The 15,799-nt window shown below is 39.4% G+C and overlaps 1 protein-coding gene across 1 annotated transcript in view; it reads right to left on the reverse strand.

Moving 5' to 3' along the window:
• Window positions 1–15,599, reverse strand: part of nek7 (NIMA-related kinase 7) — a 98,544-nt gene extending 82,945 nt beyond the window's left edge. The window contains exon 1 of the mRNA XM_051693827.1: window positions 15,373–15,599. The gene's annotated coding sequence lies outside the window, so the exon portion shown is untranslated. The remainder of the gene's footprint in view (window positions 1–15,372) is intronic.
• Window positions 15,600–15,799: the final 200 nt, after the last annotated feature.

The following is a 15,799-nucleotide window of genomic DNA, read 5'->3' on the forward strand; positions in this document are numbered from 1 at the left end:
GGATGTTTTTTGTTTTTGGCACCATTCTGAGCAAACTCTTGAGACTGTTTTGCATGAAAATCCCAGGACATCATCAGTTACAGAAATACTCAAACCAGCGCATCTGGCACCAACAATCATGGCATGGTCGAAATCACTGAGATTATATTTTTCCCCATTCTGATGGTTGATGTGAACATTAACTGAAGCTCCTGACCCATATCTGCCTGATTTTATGCATTGCACTGCTGCCACATGATTGGCTGATTAGATAATTGCATGAATAAGTAGCTGTACAGGTGTTCCTAAAAAAGTGCTCAGTGAGTTTAATTACCATATTTCCAGAAAATCCCAATCCCGTCCTCCCATCTATGGGCTCTTAAGAGAAAACTATAAGAGTGTAAGCCTAAAATGGGCACAGATTACAAATGAATGTACAAGATTACCATTCATGAACACAAACACATTGTTAATACAGTCAGTCATGCAAGAAAAAGAGAACAGTTGATATATAGCACTTCTTAATGTTTCACTCTACAATAAACAATAATATCTAGCATGTAAATGATGACTCCATTATCACATTGTTTACTGGAGACTTTACCTTATATCTGGTCGAGCAGGTTGCTTTACTTACGCCAAAGTCAAGAAAGACCAACAGACAAACTTCACGGCCAAAACACTCTTCATACACAGATTACACAAATCATTTGATAGGTCTGCTGCCTGTAATTGATCAAAAGCACCGATCTTCCGAGTCTCAGAGTCAATGAGCTGTGAATTAATGTTACTTCCTGATTGACTTCCAAAGAAAGCACAGCATGAAAGAGATTCTTCTGAAAGATCTCAGCTAGATTGCACGCACCTGCAGGCACACTATCATAAAAGAAAATGTTGCCATCAAGGATAGAATCTGGTAAAAATCTATTTTCACAGATACACAGGAGCTCTGTTCCAACCGAGCTGCCTACCAAGATATATAGGGATGCATGATTTGGACAAAAAGTCATATTCCAATTATTTTGAAAAATCTTGCGACTGCGATTTGAGCTGCAATGTGATAAACAAAAAGAAATATATTAGTTAGTGATTCCTTTTGACCAAAATTTGGTAATGTTTTGCCCATATTCTTAGACTTTTTTTCTTAACGGCCACTCTTTGAGGGTTCACACTTCTCTTGAAAAGAACCAAACTCGAACCTTTTTCACCTCAGCCACAAACCAATAAACAAATAAATAAATAAAACTGTGAAACAAATAGAGAGAGAAAAAACACTGTGCACATTGTACCTGTCCATTGTGTACCTGATTTGTTCCACTTTAAGACCGGGGCTCATCCCACTATTTATCATCATTATTTTGGAACCCAGTCAACTTGATTATAATATTGTAATATTATTATCTCAGAGATGTCCGTATAAGAGCGTTTTATCTGGAAAGCATACCATTCTAATTAACATCTGCTAAACATCTTAAAAAGATCATATTTACAAACATTCTAAATCATGAACATCTCAAAGACAACTGCTGAATGTCTTATTGACATCCAAGAGGAAACTACTTATTGCAGATGAGCAAACAACATATAAAATACATCTTCCAGATGTAAACACACATATCAAATAGATGTCTGTGTAATGTACGTGTGACTCTTATAAACCACATTTTTTGAATCTACAGCCTGAAACATACAGAACAACCAGGGTAGTCTGAATCCTGAATGACTCTTATAAAACAAATCTTTTGAATCCAATACGCAAAACATACAGCACGACCAGTGCAGTCCAATTCCTGAACAAATGACTCTTTTGAGCCGATTGTTTTGAATCTTCCACGCAAAACATTCAGCACAACCAGTGAAGTCCGATTCCTGAACGACTGACTCTAATGAGTCAGTTCTTTTGAATTTACGGCACAGAAAACACTACCTCCTGAACAAATCACTCTTCAGTCGGTCATTCTTTTTTAAGGAATGAAAAACGTACTAAATGAACCAAGAATTGTTACCGTGTTATGTACACTTGTAATATGTATATATGATGATATTTAGTTAAATTAACGTCATGGTTACTTTCGTAACCTCCGTTCCCTGATAGAGGGACCGAGACGCTGTGTCGATGTAGTGACACTAGGGGTCACTCTTGGGAGCCCCAAACACCTCTGATCTTTTGAAAAAAGGCTAATGAGAATTGGCGAGTGGAATTTGCATGCCACTCCCCTGGACATACGGGTATAAAAGGAGCTGGTATGCAACCACTCATTCAGGTTTTGTGCTGAGGAGCCGAGACAAGGTCCCGGCCATTTCAGCAGGTAGTTTAGCATTGTGGCAAGAGGGACACAACGTCTCGTTCCCTCCATCAGGGAACGGAGGTTACGAAAGTAACCAGGACGTTCCCTATCTGTCACTCAATCGACGTTGTGTCGATGTAGTGACACTAGGGGTCCCTATACAAAACGCCACAACTAGCTGAACTGTGTTACGTGGACTAGGGGTGCGAGACGGGCAGACATTTGTGTGCCTCGTTGCCAGCGCACCAGGCCGTCACGTAACCTCCCCCAACGCTCTTATGAGCGTCGAACGGTCCATCAGGAACAAGTCGACTGCCCAACTATAGGGACAGGCTAGCCCAGCTGAGGCCTCTTTTCCCTCTTTTTTCTCCCCAAAAAGAGTGAAATTTTGTTAACGGACTGGGATCCGCAAGTGTCCACGTCAGGGGGGGGGGTGTCACTCCAAAGGAGAAGACACCATGGAGACCACACCCCACCAGGATAAAGAAGGGGGGTACTTCAAGTGGAAATACATCACATGGTCTTACCCAAGGGAGGGGAAAAGCGCTATGCGCAAGCGGGAGAAAGGGTATGGGAGATTCCGGGTGTCCTGATCTAAGGCCATCCAAGATGTATCTGAGTTTCTTTCTTCATCAAAACAGAATTTAAGATTTTTAGGATTTCATTTCAGGTCTCCTCCTCTAAACAATGCAAGTGAATGTCCTCCATTTATTTGACGGTCCAAAATGCATATTTAGGGTGCATCAAAATAATCCACACGACTCCTGTCGACAAATAATGTTCTTCTGAATGCAAACGATTGATTACTTTTAGAAACAAAACAGTATTTATATACTTTTTAACTACAAATTTTCGCTTCCGTACATCTCTGTGACTTGCGCTCGTTTGTAAGGTCACGCGTCACGTGGAGGAGGAGTCAGGAAGCGCGTCATTGTTTACATCAGTTTTTTTTTTTATTATTATTTGGAAATTATTTTCATTTTATTTTATAATGTTTTGAAATTGTTTTGGACTGTTTTGATTTGTGAACGGCACACGTTTCTCTTGTAAACAATGACGCGCTTCCTGACTCCTCGTCCACGTGACGCGTGACCATACCAACAAGCTTACGTCATCCCTCTCATGAGCGCAGGTCACAGAGATGTACAGAAGTGAACATTTGTAGTTAAAAAGTATATAAGTATTGTTTTGTTTCTAAAAAATAATCAATCGTTTGCATTCAGAAGAACTTTATTTGTCGACTGGAGTCATGTGGATTATTTTGATGCACCCTAAATATGCATTTTGGACCGTCAAAAAAATGGAGTACATTCACTTGCATTGTTTAAAGGAGGAGGCCTGAAGTGAAATCCTAAAAAAACTGTTAAAGCTGCACTATGTAAGATTTTTTGGTTAAAAATGACAAATTGCCATTATTGATTGAGTACATAAACAATCAGTGTTCAAAACAATGTCCTTAACTTACCCCCGATTCACTACTGTAAGCCTATAAAAAATATTTGTATTTTGAGCTGTCAGGTTCAATTTGGTGTGAAATCACTGGCTTATGACGTTCACCCTTGCGTCATTACGTCATGTCCGCACACACAGGAAAGAAGTGCCATCTGTCTCATGTTCCTGCTCACTCATACAGTTCAGGACAGCATCGTTGCAGTCTAGATGGATTTTTATCTGTTATCCATTTGGCAAAGTTGTTTACCTGTTATAATACTTGGATATGTTTTCTGGTAGGGTTGTTGAAGTTTATATTGCTTGTCATGCTTGTATGAATTGAACAATACTCATGTGTTAACCGATCAAGATGTATCTATGTTGTCCGGTGAAGTTACTGTGAAAGGTTTAATATGTATGACTTCTGAAATTGACTTCTTGTAATTGTTATATTGCATATTTAAGCGTATTATTTTTTACGTTTAATAAAGTATATTTTATCCCCATCATTACTGAATCCTCATTTTATGTTTTTAGTTTACGGTGTTATTATGTGCATTGCATAGACATGCTACTGTAGTAACTGAGGCTGGACAATATAGTTTAAAAATAATAAAGCCTTCTATTGAACTCGTTTCAGCCATATCACGAGTTTAACCTTTTAAATTGAAAATTGTAGTACAATTCAAACATTAATAGTAGATAAAACACATGAATAATCATATTAGATATACTGGTGGTGGCTGAGGAGAGTCCCGTTCTCTATTTAAAAGTGCTTTGAGTGTAGTGTCAGAAAAGCAAAATTCATTCAAATATGTAAATAAGAGTGTTGTTTATCTTCATCTAAGCAAGTGATATTTCCATTTCAAATATTTAATCGTATAACATACTATCAAATTCTGCAGAGGAAACGTGCAGAACAGTTCAAGAATTCACACCGGCTCTGGAACCACCCTGAACCATGTCAGTGGAAAAGGGCTATTTTCATGCTCTCATCGGGCTCCGCCCCCTCATTTCCTCACTCCAACTCTCCACAATTCTATTTATCCACACCTAACAGTTGTTAACGATCTCATCATGGACTCTACATATACTGAAACCAAACACTCTTCATTGTCTAGTTTTAGCTTGAGCTACTCAGATCGACTTCCTGATCCCATTGTGATTTTCTCTTCATGCTGAGCCTTTTTCTTCATTGTTTTGATTACAGTTCTTCAGTTGGTGTTTACCCATGTTTTCTTTTGTGTTAATAAACCTGCATTTGGGTTCCTATATATTCTGCTATCTTCGTCTGATTTGACAGAAGACTAGACCAACTTCATGAACTCAGCAGGATCGGCATCTCCCTTGGATCGGCTGGCGGTCCACGATCAGCAGCTCCAGCCGCACAGGGAGAAGCTCTGTAAGATTCGGCATCTCCTGAACAAAATTCTTTGAGCCCAGCCTAGCATTTCTACCCAGTCTAGTCACGATCCAAATCCCACATCTTCAGCCACTCCACCACCCAATCCCATTCAGTCGCTCCTTCCTCCTCCTGCTCCAGCATCATCCAGTCCTCTTGCAACATCGACAAGCTACGCAGGTGTCACGGAATTGTGCAGCGGCTTTCTGCTCCAGTGCTTGTTGGCATTCAAGATCCAAAATTGCTTTCATCATCTCTCTTCTCACTGGAAATGTTTCATCGACTTCCATGCCCTCAATAACATCACCGTGAAGTACGGTATCCCCTGGTACCTGTGGCCCTGGAACTACTAAGAGGGGCCAACATCTTCTCAAAACTCGATCTTTGTAGTGCCTACAACTTAATTCGCATCCGTAAGGGGGATGAGTGGAAGACTGCATTCATCACCTCCAGCGGGCACTACGAGTATCGGGTTATGCCGTATGGACTGGTCAATGCCCCCTCAGTGTTCCAGTCTTACATGAATGAGATCTTCCGTGATCAACCTAGAGTACCTACAGTCAGCCAAAAAACTCAATTCCTGACAAGCACGCTGGGCACTATACTTCACAAGATTCAACTTCACCGTCACCTGTCACCCGTACTCCAAGTATGTTAAGGCAGATGCTCTCTCCTGCCTCTACTCACCTGATCAAACTACATGCACACCAGAAACCATTCTACCTTCCTCCATCATCGTCAGCCCTATTCGATGGGATCTAGAGCAGTGTATTGCCCAGGCCACCACTACCGTACCTACTCCCTCAGTTTGCCCTCCTGGACTCATATTCGTCCCTTCCTCACTACGCTCCCAATTTCTCTGGTGGCTCCACTCATCTCCTGGATCAGGACACCCGGAATCTCCCATACCCTTTCTCCCGTCTGCAATAAATATTGGTGGCCCCAACTTACCAGAGATATCTCCAATTTCGTCCACTCCTGCCTTGAGTGTGCTATGGCCAAGTTACCACGTAATCTCCCAGCCGGCAAGCTTGAACGTCTCCCCGTTCCAGAATGACCATGGTCCCAACATGGAGTGGATTTCATAACTGACCTCACTTCTTCTCAAGGCTACACCTGCATTCTAGTGGCAGTCAATCGATTCTCCAAGGCTTGTCGGCTTATCCCCCTCAAGGGTCTCCCCACGGCCATGGAGACAGCCAAAACACTCTTCCATCATGTCTTCAGGAATTTTGGGCTACCTGAAAACATTGTTTCCAACAGAGGGCCCCAATTCATCTCTAGGGTATGGAAGTCCTTTTTTAACCTACTGGGTGTCTCTGTCAGTTTCTCCTCAGGTTACTATCCTCAGTCCAACGGCCAGACTGAGAGGAAGATCCAGGAGATTGGTCGCTTCCTTCACACCTACTGCCACAACAACCAGCAGGAGTGGAGCCGCTACCTCCCTTGGGCCAAATATGCTCAGAAATCCCTCCGTCATCCATCTACTGGTCTCATGTCCTTTCAGTGTGTGCTTGGTTTCCAACCCCCACTGTTTCCCTGGGCTGGAGAGCCCTCAGGAGTTCCTGCGGTCGACCATTGGTTCCAGAACAGCAAGCACACCTGGAATGCTACCCACACTCACCAACAGCGTGCTGTCCAACATCAGAAGATCCAGCCGTTTTAGTCAAAGGTCTGGCTACGCATGACTAAGCTGAACTGTGATGAAAGGAAGTTACCAACAAGTATTTACTCAGTGGGCCATTTATTTATGTAGGGCCCCTTCAGAATTTCACAGAGACCCTGAGAGGTCTATTCTCCACACCTTTCCTAGTGGCTTGTGACTTTCCTTCTCCGAACCTCTACTACACTTTTTCATGTAAATACATCTGTAAAACTCAAACCACTATCACCTCCTCCTCCTCCTTTCTCAGAACACAGAGCACAACTTAAAGAGAAAGTCTTTAGTGACTCTTTAATAGGGCACAGAGTATTTTTCCTTTTTATAAGAGGAGGGATGTTGGAGCTGTATGAAGATCGCAGGCCTTGCTTTGATCTGTATATGAAGACTTAGGTCCAAAATATATAATCTACGCAAGTACATGAACAAAAAAGCTCTAGTATTAATGTTCTTTAGATTTAAAATATTTGGCCTTGCATCACCATATAATGAAAATATAAAGTTTTGTATTTTTTAAAATTGAACGATATCATCAGCATTTCACACAACAATTAACAATCTGCTCTCAGGATCCTAGGTTTAATTTAGCTTAATACTATCAATCAACACACAGCTCCTTGTCTCCTGTAGGAAGAATTAAACAAAACTGTAACAAAAGGCGAAACCAATACACCGCTGATAATAGACTTGCTGATAAAGCAGAAATTACCTCAAACTTTCCAAATAAAAAATATTAAACCCCAGGTTTATTTGTAAATAATAAAGAGGCATAAAGCAGCTCAACCAACCATTTACTTCAAGACATACTGCCAGCTTCAACATGACAAGTTTATTACTGATCAGGTTGGCAATGACTGCTGAATAAATGCAAACATTAGGCAGCAATTCTTTGCAAATCGAGATCCAAATATCCACATTAAAACTGGCTGCTAAAGGGGACTTTCAAATATGCTACTGCCCAAATGCCACATCCTAAAAGTTGATCTTTGATTAATAACATGATTCACTTCTCCAAATTTAGGCTCTATAATAAAATACATAAAAACAATTAAAAAAAAACATACAACATAATAGAGTACGCTGTTCAGTAAATACAGCAGATATGTTCTTGTATTCTTAAAGCTGCCTCCACAATTTGCGAATATTATTTCAGACATCGCAAAGGAGAGGATATGAAGCAAGGCGTCGGGTTTTAAAAAATAATAAAATCACAAATAATTTTATACATCTACTCACATTCCTGAAATAATAAAAACCATGTAGCATTGAAATATGTATTTTTTTTGTATTAAGCCAAGAGGTCTGTGTGTTTTGATTTCCTATTGGTCTCTCGTCTTCTCGTCATACAAATTAGCAGGTCAGATTAAGACAAACTTGCTCTTTGGTGTGTAACGTAAAGCTAAATTTCTTCACATTCACACATTCGCAAATGTTCGGATGCGTTTGAATGGGAGTGAATGGAGGGCGAAGTGCAGGGTGTTATAGGCCTACTGCTGTTGCACTTCTAGTGGTCGAAGTCAAAGTATGGTCATGACAAATAAAACTGTTATAAACATACTTTGAAGATTATACAAGATCTTAACCATGCATTAAAAAAAGAAGAAAAAAAAGAAAAAAATCCAGAAAAGCATTTGGCCTGTTAACAACCGTGGAAAATGCTTGCAACATCAAAACATCAATATTAATGAGATTCGCTGGGATATTTTTGGCCCTGAAAAAGCATGACTTTCCGCGGCTCGGCATGCGGTTTGACCCGAAGACCTGAAGATACTAACGTGACAGACTCCTTGTTCAAAGACACTGGCCTGCTTTCATCTCCAGCTTTTTTCCAGAGCCACACTGGCCCAAGCCATATGCTTTATTCTAATATAGGGCTTAAGGATGTTTCCCAAGCACGATAAACAGCCTTAATGTAGCTTACCCGTTTACAGCATGCAGTATGCTGCTCTGTAAAATATTCCCTGTTAAACTGTCAATGAAGCTGGCCACTTGCCCGGCTTTTACAGTATGGTGGCACAAGCCCTCAGTTTCCACCCCCTACCACTGTCTGCTTGCAGTGAGGCCCGGAAACCAGCCCACTACTCGAGACCTTCCAGAGCAGTTCAAACACCCCGCTAGCTTCCAGGCCTGGGTTCAGACATCTGTAAAGTTTCTTTTTTTATATTCACTGCCCGCAAAGGCACTGACTTTCCAACTTGGCATGACTTCTGAACAACAAAAAATACGCCACGGCTTTTTCTTGCAGGCTGTTTGTTTCCCTGACTGATTAATTGCAGAGAGCAGGGTCCTGTCGTGGAAGATCCCAAAATGAGCAGGCCTCGACAGCCCCTGGGCCGAACTAACCTAGCAAAAAGCTGATGAGTGTTAGTATGCCAGGCTGGCATGCCCCGCTATTTGCAACACATGGGCTATTGCATGTTGGGAGAGACAGCCTTTCAAAACACAGAGACTCTTCCCTTCCCTCCATGTCATCCTGCGTGAAATTATAAGAGTCATTTGCAGCGAGGAAGTAAAAAATGCAGAAAGCAACCCATACAATATTTTTATTTTGGATCACAGCACATACTTACTGGGATTTTATTACATTTTATGACAAATGCAGACTGTCAGTGTTTATAAATTGTATATTACTGCATGTTTATAATAGCATATGCATTGTGTAATTATGCTAAGAAAGGGGGTTCGTGTCCTGGGGAAATCTTGAACTCTAAAGCAAGGAGAAGGGAAAAAAGGACTACAAACTGTCCTAATCACATATCTGCCAAATTCTGCCAGCTCAGTATAAAATACAAGCCAGCAAATACATGCTGACAAAGATATTCAATATCATTACAATATTTGAAAGATTATGCGTGTGCATGATCATATGCATAACTGGATCAAAATATGTGAGACGTTTCAATGAATACCTCAACTAAAGCAGTGGTTCCCAACCTGGGGTTTAAGACAGTCAAAGATCCATAAAACACACGATACCAGTAGGACGGCATGTCAGATGTACCTGATGCAATTGTCTATATGCAGAACACAGGCTAAATATCTAAAAGTATTCAAAGGTTTATCATTGATGTCGAAAATGTACTTCTGTCAATAAATAGCGATATCGTTTTATCGCCCAGCACTACTGCAGCATCATAACCACGTGCTGCAAGACTGCAAAAACCTATTTAAACTGCACACCTTGTTGACATGTTAACATTTTATAATGAGACCATCAAGCGGCTTCAGGGCTCAGCGTCGGGGTGGACAATACAGCTACACTGGGGTGTTTGTCAACCGCTAGAAATTTTCAAGTATCGTTTCTATTGCGGTAATGCAAAATCCCATGGCATGGCAGGGAGCAATAAATAATAAATATAGTAATAAAATAATTTTTATCTATCCTTAGGTTATATCTTTGCATTATTTTTCCATTTCTCATGGCCTTACGTGGGCGAGCACATACAGAATAAATACACTCACTGAGCACTTTATAAGGAACTGTACATCGACTTATTCATGCGATTATCTAATCAGCCAATCATGTGGCAGCAGCACAATGCATAAAATCATGCAGATACAGGTCAGGAGCTTCAGTTAATGTTCACATCAACCATCAGAATGGGGAAAAATGTGATCTCAGTGACTTCGATCGTGGCATGATTGTTGGTGCCAGACACGCTGGTTTGAGTATTTCTGTAACTGTTGATCTCCTGGGATTTTCACGCACAACAGTCTCTAGAGTTTACTCAGAATGGTGCCAAAAACAAACAACATCCAGTGAGTGGCAGCCTTGTTGATGAGAGAGGTAACCACTCTGTAGAATTGTAGTGAGAAGAATAGCATCTCAGAATGTAAAACACGTCGAACCTTAAGGCGGATGGGCTACAACAGCGGAAGACTATGTCTGGCACTTTATTAGGACCATAGTGTTCCTAATAAAGAGCTCAGTGAGTGTATATACATATGGGGGGGGGGGGGGGGGGGTCATATTTCCTTCCATGTAGAAGGGGCTTCAAGGAAAAAAGATTCTGAACCACTGAACTAAAGGACCGTCTACCCATAAATTTTAGGGCAGGGTAAAAAAATACAGATTTTCCGATTAATCGCAATCAATCTTTTCGATAGCTCTGATCAATCTTTTACTTTAAGGTTTATTCAGTTTTGGCTGTGTTGATTTATATCTGTTAAATATATAGCATATAAAGTGCATAGTTTGGGCCCTGTTGTCAATTTTTTTAATTTATATTTTTGTTAAGTACCAAGTTAGAAGTTTCCCTGTAAAGGCTAATTTACAGCATTAGCTGAGAGATAATTTCTTTCATATACAAGCAAAATGGATGTTATAACTGAAATATACCCAAATGAATCAGAATCAAATCCAGAAATCTGTATCTATACCAAGCCCAATTGCTAAACAAAACCAGCTGGATTAATTCAAATCTCATCAACTGCTACATTAAAGATTCAGACCTCAGCGTGTCTTAAGTCAAGATATTCACCTCATCCAATATACTAGAATAAAATGTATTTTGCTGTAAACACTGCACCATGAAGAATTTATAGTCTGCAAATATCCTATGTAGCAGTCAACCGATACAATATATTTTTGATGAGTTCATTTGCATGCACACCAATACACTGATAACTATCAAAAATCAGCTTATTCAAAAAATCTGACAACACAAAAATGCGCATTTAAATGAGAATTTATTTAAAAACATTGGATTATTTTCTGCTTTTGAAGTCAAAATGTAAACAGGCATGGCACATAACTTGTGAACATTGGATAGGATGGTAAGAACTAGAGCCTGACCGATATGGGATTTTTGAGACCGATACCGATTTTAGAGGGGAAAAATTCACTGATTACCGATATGGTGGCCGAATCCGATATAGTTCATTTTTGAGCTGGAATGAAAACAGATTTTCTATGTGGACTGTTCACAGATTTTGCACCGATATTACTATGCAAAGGTACGCAGAAGGCTGCTTTCTTAAACAAATATTTTTATCAAAGAATATTTGACATTATTATTATACATTATCAACAAATTCTAGAAATGAACACTGAGAAAATAAAGAATAAATAAAAATACAATAAATAGCTAAATAAATATCAGTACTGTTTAGCATAAGTCAATTGCTGACCATTTAAATAAAGAATAAATACAAATAAAATAAATAGCTAAATAAACATCAGTACTGTATGTTTAGTATCAGTCAAATGCTGACAATTTAAATAAAAGAATAAATTCAAATAAAATAAATATCTAAATAAACATCAGTACAGTTTAGTATCAGTCAGTTGCTGACCATTAAAATAAAGAATAAATAGAAATAAAATAAAGAGCTAAATAAACATCAGTACTGTTTAGTATCAGTCAAATGCTTACTATTTTAATACTGCCAGTCAATTATGGGCAGGTTGTAAAACAAGAAGCATTTACACCTGCCGAGACAAGAGATAAACAGCGGCAGCGGTGTTACACTGTATACTGCTATACAAGTTCAGAGGAAACTTTCAACGGTGGAAAACCAGACTTTTAAATATTACATTTTGTAAATGCAATGACTGGAATTGTTTGGTTGAAGGGGGTACGAAACTGTGAATCCTTAACAGTTTGGTGAATACATGTTTACACATTCACTTCCACTCAGCTGACAAGCAATGAAAGTAGCTACGTGGTTAGCTAGTTAGCTATAAGCTCGTTGTCACGGAGAGTAAAAGACGGACGTTGTTTATTTACTTTCCAGCACTGCGTCTCACCAACTAAGTAACAACGTAGTGTGAAATTAACACTCAACAGACACAATCCACCACCGCACCATTGTCTGCTGAGCTGCAAAAACATGCTCTGATGTTTACCTTTCACTCTGCTACTTTACTGACTGCACTGACAAAATATAGCTGGCTAACATAGAAAACAGATGTGATAAACATGAGTGACATGGTTGTCAGGGACGGGGTTAACGTTATATTAGTTATATTGAAAAGGGAAAATGATGGGGTCATTGTTTATTAACTTTCCAGTATGTGTTTCACAAACTAGTTAGCAGCTTATCGAGAAGACACCGCTTAACTCCGCCCTGTCTGCAGAGCCACCGTCAGCTCAGCTCTGTAAACAATGGAGTCGGACAAACTACATTATGACACCAATTCTAAAGCATTGTTTTCTGCATTATATGTTCTGAAGAAAAGTTTTCATATCTGCGCATATCGGTAAACATATACGCCGATACCGATATATTGGTGAAAGGCTATTATCTAATAAAGGAAAAGGTGTTTACATGCAACGCAACATCAGGTATTGAGCAAAAATCTGTGTGCTGATCGTTATTTTTATTTTATTTTATTTTTTGCTTAAACAGTTTATGTCCTTACCATGATAAAAGAAAGTGGTTGCAGGTAATTACATTTTTAAAATGGTTCTAAATGGGTCCAAAATGTCCACAAGGCCAAGGAAGTGTTAAAGGAATAGTTCACCCAAAAATGAAAATTCTCTCAATATTCACTTACCCTGATGCCATCCCAAATGTGTATGACTGTCTTTCTTCAGCAGAACACAAATGAAGATAGAGCTCTGTCAGGTCCTTATAATGGAAGTACACAGGTGCCAGCACTTTGACGGTCCAAAAGTCACATTTAGGCAGCAAAACATTAATCCACACGACTCCAGTCCATCAACGAATGACTTCTGAAGCAAATCGATACGTTTGTGTAAAAAATAAATCGATAATTAAAATGTTATTAACTTTTAAAAAGTACTTCCTGCCAGCAGCTGATGCGAAGCGTGTTCACGCGAGAATTCGGAAGCAGCGCTTATTTACAACAGAAGAACGAATGTCACGTGAAAGTTTGGCCATTTCAAACTGTATCAGAGACCTAGATGGAAACACCGATTAAAAGTTAAAAACTTTTAAATTATTGACTTGTTTCTTACATAAACCTATCGATTCGCTTCAGAAGACATTCATTGATCGAGATCGCTTGGATTACTTTTATGCTGCCTAAATGTGACTTTTGGACTGTCAATGTGCTGGCACCCGTGTACTTCCATTATAATGACCTGACAGGGATCCATCTTCTTCTAAAAATCTTTATTTTGTGTTCTGCTGAAGAAAGACAGTTATACACATTTATACACATATGGGATGGCATCAAGGTAAGTGAATAACGAGAGAATTTTCATCTTTGGGTGAACTATTCCTTTAAGCCATTTATATTTCTTAAAAGTTGCCAGCTTATTAAGAATAATCATGTACGAATGTGCATTTTAAAGGAGCTCATTGGCTGCCACCGAATTTGTTGAGCGGATAAGTGTTTTAGAAAGTAACTTAAAAGTAAAGTAATTAGTAACGTAATTACTTTTTCAATTAAGTAATTAGTAATCTAATTACAATTTCCAAGAAATAATTAGTAATTTGTAGTGGATTACTATTTTTAAGTAATTTAACCAACCCTGCCGATATATCACAAATATTTCAATGTAATTATGCTAAATAAAATCAAATAGTTAACTTACACAATACTTACACGGAAGTTCACTCAAATATTTGAAAAAAGAAAATGTTTATTGTCCCTTGCCGGAACTGACACAAGGGTGAGGTAACATTTCTAGGCATGGCTTCAGATGGTGCCAATAATCTCAAAATGATCAAATATTGTCCGACTTGCAAGCCTGGCTGAAATATCAGTATGTTGCTAATCATACAGATGTTTTAATTTGCATTAAAGACTCAGATTTACAAGTTTATAAGATCACACAACTTAATGTCATCAGACAGTATCTATGTAAGATACTTTTACCATTGTGCTGATTCATTGTATACAATGCGAGCAAACCCTGAACGCACTAAACTGCAAGTCACTGGAAGTTTCACCGGATTTCCCAAATCAGAGGCATTTCACTTGCATCTGATTTGGACTTCTATAACCACTAAAACACCAATGAAGATGAACTTACCACGACATTGGCCCCTGACTCACTTTTGTCATTCTGAACATTATGAACAGGGTTAATCATGAATAAACATGTTACTGACATTTGCCAGCTAGAAAGTGCTGCCAAACTTACAGAGTTGCCTCCAAACTCTCCAAAAACATCTCATTCCTGCCATTTCTGGAGCAAAACTGTATAAAAGCCCTTTGGTATCTGGGTTTAAAATTAATTGGGCAATATCTGAGTAATTTGGTGTGAACTTCTCACATATCTGCTGCATGTGTCACAGTGTCAGACTTTAGCTTAGCCGCATTGCTATAAACGTCGCATGTCACTGTTAAAAAATACACTCAACACTCTTTAAAACAGACCAAAATTGCGGTTTTAGGACGGTATACGTTCTTTCCTGAAAAAAATAAAGGGTGTTTACCAATAAATAAGGCAGTTTGGATGTTTCTCTCGCGTGAATTGAGAATAAAGCAGCGTTAGCCTAGCGCGCTAATTAGCCCAAAACTTCTGACAACTTTTCCTCAGCAGTTTCTGTTATCTGCTGTTATGCTCCTAATACAAACTTACTGCATACACAGTGTCCCTCTGACTCAAAGTGTCCTTGTTCTGTTCAACTACAACGTAAAGTGAGACAAAAGGGTGTTTAAAAGTTGACAGGAGGTAATGAGACTAGACTCTTACCAGGAAGTGCCAGCCGAGCTTCACACGCGCTGAACTGGAGCTCGCGCTGATGAGGATGATGATGATGATGATGATGATGGATGAGGATGATGATAAGGATGATGACGGCGTTTCAGTCTGTCAGCTCAAGGTCGAGCTCCCGTTGCTTTTCTACACGACGCCGCAACACACATACGAGCTGCCTGCGCACTGTGTGAGTGTGTGAGTGAGTGAGTGAGTGAGTGTGTGTGTGTGTGTGTGTGTGTGTGTGTGTGTGAGTGTGTGTGTGTGTGTGAGTGTGTGAGTGTGTGTGCAGGTTTAAGTGGGTTATGAGGACTTTTGTTTAGGTTACAAACTGGTAATTACAAGGGTATTATGCTATAAATGTGGTTTATGAGGACAGTTCTAGTGTCCCCATAATTTAAATCGCTTAAAAAACAAACTAAAC

This window comes from Myxocyprinus asiaticus, chromosome 49, assembly GCF_019703515.2.
Source record: "Myxocyprinus asiaticus isolate MX2 ecotype Aquarium Trade chromosome 49, UBuf_Myxa_2, whole genome shotgun sequence".
Taxonomy (NCBI): Eukaryota; Metazoa; Chordata; class Actinopteri; order Cypriniformes; family Catostomidae; genus Myxocyprinus; species Myxocyprinus asiaticus.